Here is a 7,720-nt window from a genome sequence, read left to right as displayed (position 1 = left end):
TGTTCTCACTCATAGGTGGGAACTGAACAATGAGATCACTTGGACTCGGGAAGGGGAACATCACACACTGGGGCCTGTCATGGGGAGTGGGGAGGAGGGAGGGATTGCCTTGGGGAGTTATACATGATATAAATGATGAATTGATGGGTGCTGACGAGTTGATGGGTGCAGCACACCAACATGGCATAAGTATACATATGTAACAAACCTGCACGTTATGCACATGTACCCTAGAACTTAAAGTATAATAATAATAATAAAAAAAATTATGTCAGTTTTTACTACAAAAAAAAAAAAAAGAACTACTGAGAAGCCTGGCAAATCCTGACGTGCAGGTCACCTAAAGGAATTACACAGAGGTTTTTAAGGGAAGGCATTCATATTTTTAAAACTGCCCAAGTGAACCATTTTCCAGTCTAGGCTGAGAACACGAGCTGCAGTGGGAATTGTCCACATGGAAATGTGAGGCTGGGCAGGGAGGTTCCTCCATCTGCTACTGCTTCCTGGAGGGAACTTGATCTGGGGTTTTGGATGTTGTCTTGGGCAGTGTTGGGAGAGAGTGCAAATGCTGATGGCTCCATCTTTTGAGGCTGTGCTGATGTGTTCCTCAGGACTGGGTAAATAAACATTCCATGAGAGTATCTTGCTGTTGAAGGGAAGTAATCCTGTGGAAATGTGCAAATACCTTGTAGAGGCATTGTTTAGGTAAATAAGTGCTCAAATTTTCTAAGACTAAATCCATACAGAATAGTAAAGATTTGAAACAATCCTCAGAACAAACTAAGCCTAAACCACCAGGCCAGTAATTTCTGTGCATGTGTGCAGCCTGAGGGCTTAATGATGCAGCTGACACTGGTCACACAGAGCCACTGTGCTGACCAAGAGGGAGTGTCCAGCAGCACCTCCAGAAGTCTGCACTTGCTACCTCAGGGGTATTGGTAGAACACGACAGATATGTTGGTGTGCAAAGGGAGCAATGCTGTCATAGTTTGACAGCAATCTGGATGGATGATGGAAAGAATATTTCCCTCCCTATTTTGTCTCTTGTCCATACCTTTGAGCCATTCTCCTCTGAGCGTAAATCTCCCACTAGTTACTCTCCTATTCCCAGTTGCTAAGATAATGAATTATTGCTTGAACTTGTGTTGGTCGATTGGCGCGAACTCACTGCCACTTCTAGGGAAAGGAAGAGTCCTTCAAGTGACCTATCCTAACGACTGTAGGTCATCAATAATCCCACCGTTACTTAGTGATCTACCCTAACGACTGTAGGTCATCAATAATCCCACAGTTACTTAGTGATCTACCCTAACGACTGTAGGTCATCAATAATCCCACAGTTACTTAGTGAGACATCATTGTGGGGGTTGGTACAGTTCTAATCACTTTATAAAAATAATGGAGAGAGTTTGGGCCCATGAAACATACTAGCTGAGCAGGAAGATCACACACACACACACACACACACACACACACACACACACACACACAGACTTAAACACCTAGGCTGGGCGTGGTGGCTCATGCCTGTAATACCAGTGCTTTGGGAGGTTGAGATGGGTGGATCACTAGGTCAAGAGATCGAGACTATCGTGGCCAACATGGTGAAACCTCGTCTCTACTAAAAATACAAAAATTAGCTGGGTGTGGTGGCACGTGCCTGTCATCCCAGCTACTCAGGAGGCTGAGGCAGGAGAATCGCTTGAACCTGGGAGGCAGAGGTTACAGTGAGCCGAGATCGAGCCAATGTACTCCAGCCTGGTGACAGAGCAAGACTCTGTCTAAAAAAAAAAAAGATTTAAATATCTGTGTAAGATCTTAGTATTAAAAAAATCAGGTGCTACGAGCTATAAGTTCCGTAGTGCAGAAGAAGAAATGTTCACTGGGAACCTCAGGAAGGCTTCTCATTCAAATATTTTGTCCTGCCTGGTTAACGTGTGAAAGCTAACCAATGAGAAGAGCTCTGCTCTCACCAGTGTGGGCCAACAGTGCTTCGTATGAAGCACGTCTTTTCATTCTGATGCTTTGACATCCAGGGCCTTGCTGACCCTGGAAGGGATGGTCTCTCCCAGGGTTCACTCGTTCCTAGAGACAGCAAAGTGAGTGCACCTTTTAGTTGCAAACCAACCAGCCCAGAGTCCACATTCTAGTCACCTCCTTTATAGGAGGCCACTATCCCTCTGCCATAATCACCACAGGACCAGGTAACAGGTAACTAGAGACAGCCGTGTGCCTGAGCCCACTGACATTACACACACTGCCCAGTCCTAAAGCTGCTTACACTGCCTCTTCTGTTCCTTCCTGCTGAGACCACAATAAAGGATCTTGCCCCAATTTCCCCTCACTCTCTCTGTCTCCTGGGCTTCGCCATGCAGCCCATGTGGCATGTGGCATGTGACGTGTGCTACCCTCTCCCCTTCGGAACTGTGACTAACAAACTGTCTTCTCAATGATAGCCATCTAGTCATCTTCTGATCTGCTGGCCTCACCATACCTGAATAAGAATAAATCCTACATGTTAAAACCTACCTTTCTCCTGCTGCCTTTGAACACAGTCTCTCCCTCTCTCTCTCTCTCTCTCTCTCTCTATTTCAGGTATTTCAGTCCCCAGCAAGCTTTCTAATGCATTCAATGTGAGGCTTGGGGTATTGTCAAGTGTTTTTTAGATAGCTTTGATATTTTTAGGCCATCTACTTTTCTTTCATAGACTTTTCCATTTCACTTTTAACATCTTGTCTTTAAATACATAAAGTATTTTTTAAAAACTTAATTTTGAGATAACTGTACATGCAGTTGTAAGAAATCATGCAGATAGATCCCACATGTCCTTCATCCGGTTTCCCCCAGTGGTAACATTTTGAAAAACTACAGTTCAATATCGCAACCAGGAAAATGACATCGGTTCACTCAGATTTCCCAGGCTCTACTTGTGTGTTTGTGTGTGTATGTGTGTGTGTGTTTATGTCCATCACATGGGCAGATCCTGTGGGCACCACAGTCCAGATGCAAAGCAGAGAGCAGCTCCCCATAGGGATCCCATGTGCCACTACCAACTTCTATTCCACCCTCCCTAGTCCTTGGCAGCCACTAACATGTTCTCCATCTCCATAATTTTCTCATTCAGACATGTTAAATTAGCTGTTATATAAGTGGAATCATACAATATGCCACCTTTTGGTGTTTTTTTCCCACGCAAGATGCTTCCCTTGAGATGCCTCCAAAGTGCTGTGTATATCAGAACATTATTCCCTTTTATTGCTGAGTAGGGTTCCACGGTGTGGATGTGCCAGGGTTTGGACATTATAACAGGACACTATAACAGCAAATATGTGGTTGTTTGAATCAGATACTTGCCACCTCTATCAGTCCCCAGACTCCACATTCAGTAACTCAAACATTCTTACCTCCCGTGGCTGCCATGTGACATCCCCCCATTTCCCACCCTTGTCAAAGCTCTCCTGTCACATTCAAAGAGAATCTTTTTCTAAAATCAGAGGACAGACCTCTCTGTAACCTCAGGATAGTTAGTCATTTTCTGTGCACCTCATTCCTGGAGATAATTACTCATTTTCTCTTTGCTTCATTTTCCCCTTCTATATATGGAAGTAGCAAGTGTTTCTATTTCTAACGTTGAAAAGGTTAATGTGGTCACTTGTGTTTACACAGCCTGAGAAGGGTTGTATAAATTATTCAGATTATGCGTGTGTGAGTCACCTCTCTCCCTCAACTAGACCTAAAGCAATAGGTCATCAAAAATAGCACCATCAGCAGAACACCACCTTTTCCCAGCCAGGCCCTAGTCCCTGCAGCACTTAGTTCTCAGAATCCTGCCTTTCCAGGGGCCCAGGGCTTAGACTTTGTCCAGGAACAAACCACTTGACGTTGGCAGACAATTATTCATTATCAGCTCCTTCAGAAGGAATTAACTGGACCTGCATAGGATTGGACTGACTTGATAAAGGCCAGGCAGAGGCCATACGAATTCTCTTTTCAGACTAAAATTTTGTCTGTATCCTGGACTCCATGCTTACCACATCGTATTTTTATTCATCTAATACCGAAAAAGAATGCTTATGCATGTATAGCCATCATCATAGAATTATCAGAATTTTAGACGTGTTGGAATTTCAACCAGACTAACCTCTGGATGTTCCAAGCTGAACTATTGCTATCTGAACACTGTGGTTCCTTAGCCACAGCTTCAGGGCAATTGCATCCCTTCTGCTGGGCTCAGGGTCTCTGTACCCAGCACGATGGACCCTGCTGCCTGGGCTGTAGCGGGAATATGATTTTGAAAGTTTCCCCATTGATTACGATGATCATGCAGATAGGGGAACTCTGCCTAGGGGGCACTGCAGGAAAGCCCCTTCCTTAAAATATGCAGGGTCAGGAAACTATGCAAAGAGACTGAGATTGCTTTGAGGAGTCTGGAGATGAGCTGGAGTCCTCACAGTTCGAGACGTCGAATGCTCCAGCGGACAGGCACTATGTGGCCCAGCTGGCTCCCACGCAGAACAAGCGTGAACTTGGCAATTGTTCAGCCTCTGATGGGGGACAGTTGGGCTCTTTGAGGTCATTAGGAGAGTGTGTTCAACTGACAAACAGAAAATCCTGCGAACTGGATGTTCCAAAGGGCTGATGCTATGTCCTATGTCCTATGGCTGGTGCATACCTTGGGGTGTCAAATATGAGATAACATACTCCAACTGAAAGCAGTCTCTGTTACTCATGAAACAACACAGAAATTCCAAGTAACCAGCTTGCTTGCCTCTGGGGACTTAGTACAGGGAGACTACCTGTAGAAAATCAGAGCAAGATACCCGCCTTTTGCAGCAATGGCTACAGCAAATTACCATGGGTCTGAATGACACTAGTAGAGGGCTGATTTCTAGGCAAAGAAAAGCAAGGAAAGGGAATGCTGTTATAAAAGAGCAAAAGTTTTGTGGATCTTGAAATAGAAGTAATGCTAGTGTGTAAGGCCCTCCAGTCTGTTTGTTATTTGGTGCCATGTTCCATACACCTGGTTTGTTTCTAAAAATCACATGGCAGGTAAATGTAAAGGTGAAGTTTCTCACATAATGACAAACATGGTAATTTAATCTACTTTTGAAGTTCCCTTACTTTTAAGTAAGTAAAGCTGCCAGACTTTTGCATTTTCTGTGATACTGAAAATCATGTTTCCAACAGGATGCAGCTGTTAACAGCGTGGCTTATTTGCAATGAAGCTGAATTGCATGTGATTTTACCACCAGCATTTCCAGTCTCGAACCTCTTAAGTGCCAACCACATATTTCTGAGCAAATAAGTACATGAATAAGGTTGCCTGTTAGCAAGAAAAGAATGCTACTTTGTATTATATTGACTTGCATTGCCTTAAAGAGAATAGAACTGCCCAATACGAATATAAATTGAATATAAATTACTTTATAAATCCAGTGGCAAAAAGTACTTAATGGTTCCAAGTGTCTGCTCATATAGTCTGGACAACTCCAAGTGGACAATACGTGTTTGATCAGTTAAGGTCCTCATTGATTTGCTTTAATGCGACCCCCAGAGCAAATGCCAGAGAAAAGGCAAGTAGGCAAGGCAAAAAAACTTTATTTACAAGCCAATGTGAAGGAGGGAGCGAGGTTCACCAGTCTCCGGCGGTGGAGGCCGACGAAGTCACTCCAGCGTTCTTGGGCGAGGTTCCTAGGTCCGCACAAGAGCAGGGGCCGAGGAAGTTCGCACCATGCGCCCGCCGGAGCGGCTTTTATGTCCTAGCCCGGGAGTGGGCGGGCAGTGGGTGGGACATAGGCGGGTCTGGGGCGGGGCGGTAGGCGTGGCTAGGCGGGTTCCGGTTCTTCTCCGTCGGAGGTCGGGTTGCGCCTGCGCAGTCGACCCGTGTCTTTCCCGGGCGCGGGAAAGTTGACGGTGAAGAACCCGGAACTGCGCCATCTTGCCTCTGTTCGTCTAAACACTCATGTTTTCTAATCATTCTTTATTCACTCTTTAAGGCTTCATTTTTTAAATTCCACAGCTGGGAAAAGTGAGGACAATGATACAGGATCATAGCTGCCTTTTTGAAGTGGATTTCTTCAGCATGCAGGAAACACGATGTTTTGTTTTTCTTAATTTTTATCATTCTTTCAATTATTTTACCAGAACTCTCTTCTTCCATGTCTGGAATATTCCTGATGGGAAGCTGGACATTTAGGATGAAGCAGCAGGACTGTGTTAAGAGCTATTCCTCCCAAGAAGTCATGTCTTCTTCAATAATGCTAGGTAACAGTTGTTCTTCAAAAATTATCTATCTATCTATCTATCTATCTGTCTATCTATCTATCTATCTGATCTATTTCTCTATCATCACTGTATCAATTTTCTATCTATCTATCCATCCATCTATCTTAGGAAAGCTCCATATATTTATGGGATTTTTCTTACTAAAATGTGACCGTCTTCCTTTTAGAAGCCAGAGGAATGCATGCTGCTCTTTCCATGCCCTGGTGCCTGCCCCTGGTGCATAAGCAGCACCTAGCAACTAGCTGTGAAAGTTGCCGCTGTGACTTCTCTAGAGTTTCTGGGCAGCAGAAGGTATTTATCTTGAATTTTGTAACCCAGATGTCTGCTGAGGCTTATAAGGCTCTAGCAGCAATGGCCCACCCTGTAGATAAAGCTGTCCCTTTTTAGGGTTTCTACCCCCAAATCCTTTCACACCAAGCACGCCTGAGTTCTGTAGGGTTTATAAAGGTCTGGGTGTTTCAGGGAAGAACGAGCTGCCATCTCCCTAGGATCACTCTCCTTCCTTTCTCCTCCTGCATCTCCTTTGAATACCCTCCAACCCAGAGTGCCGACCCCCTCTTCCCCAGAAGCTCCAAATGCCTATTTCTCTCTCTATCATGCCCTGAACTTCTCAAGGCAGTCTTTATAACACACACAGACACAAAACACAACTCTTCCTAAGAGAAATTTTAATTAATTTTTCTCCACCCTGTTCTGTTCATATTATTCAGCATTGTAGGTGAAACGTTTATCATGTTAAAATCTGCCATTCTTCAGGGATCTGAAGCTGCTGGGAGAAAAGTTTCAATATAAAGGAGGGCCCTGAAGTGCACAGACTGTGTTTGAAAAAGTCAATACAAGAAAGCAAGCATGCTTTGAATATTTCCAAAAGAAGGTGGACAACCAAAGTCTCTAACTTTCGTAACATTTGAAGATATTCGAGACAGAACAATAACTGAATAATTTAATTGCTGCAAATCATACAAAATCTTTAATATTTTGCATCACTGTGTGTATAAAACCAGACATTTATTAAACAGCGCATCAAAAATACAGTATGCAGATCATTTGTGTTTCACCTGACCTGAGGAGCTGGTTCAGTACCTCATGCCCAAGGTGATGCAGTTGTGTCATGTTTCTCATAAGAATATTTGCATTTGCATATGCCACATATTTTAGGAGTAATTCAAAGTGAAATAATCTCACTTTACTCTTACATGGTTAATTCTTAATAAAGTAGAAATAACGTAATACTTACATTTGTTATAAAATATAAGTAATGTAAAATAATAAAATTTTGAGTAATTAACATCTTGAAGCAATTACTTTGTATTTCAAATTATTTTTTTCTCTGCTGTTTATTTTAATCTCAGCAGCATTATAATTTAAGAGCTCTTATTTTCTTTAAAATTGTGTTGTAATTTGTAAAGTGCTTCGTAGTCAGATACTTTTGGGA

General features: G+C 43.2%; 1 long non-coding RNA gene across 1 annotated transcript; it reads left to right on the top strand.

Moving 5' to 3' along the window:
* The first annotated feature begins 6,031 nt into the window (after positions 1 to 6,031).
* On the top strand, positions 6,032 to 7,325 carry LOC108514239 (uncharacterized). Its single transcript, XR_001881165.1, has 3 exons — positions 6,032 to 6,264; positions 6,452 to 6,576; positions 6,996 to 7,325. It is a non-coding gene; the product is annotated as an uncharacterized LOC108514239 (long non-coding RNA).
* Positions 7,326 to 7,720: the final 395 nt, after the last annotated feature.

Source organism: Rhinopithecus bieti, unplaced genomic scaffold (genome assembly GCF_001698545.2).
Source record: "Rhinopithecus bieti isolate Rb0 unplaced genomic scaffold, ASM169854v2 scaffold_32012, whole genome shotgun sequence".
Taxonomy (NCBI): Eukaryota; Metazoa; Chordata; class Mammalia; order Primates; family Cercopithecidae; genus Rhinopithecus; species Rhinopithecus bieti.
This window is presented reverse-complemented; position numbering and strand designations above follow the sequence as displayed.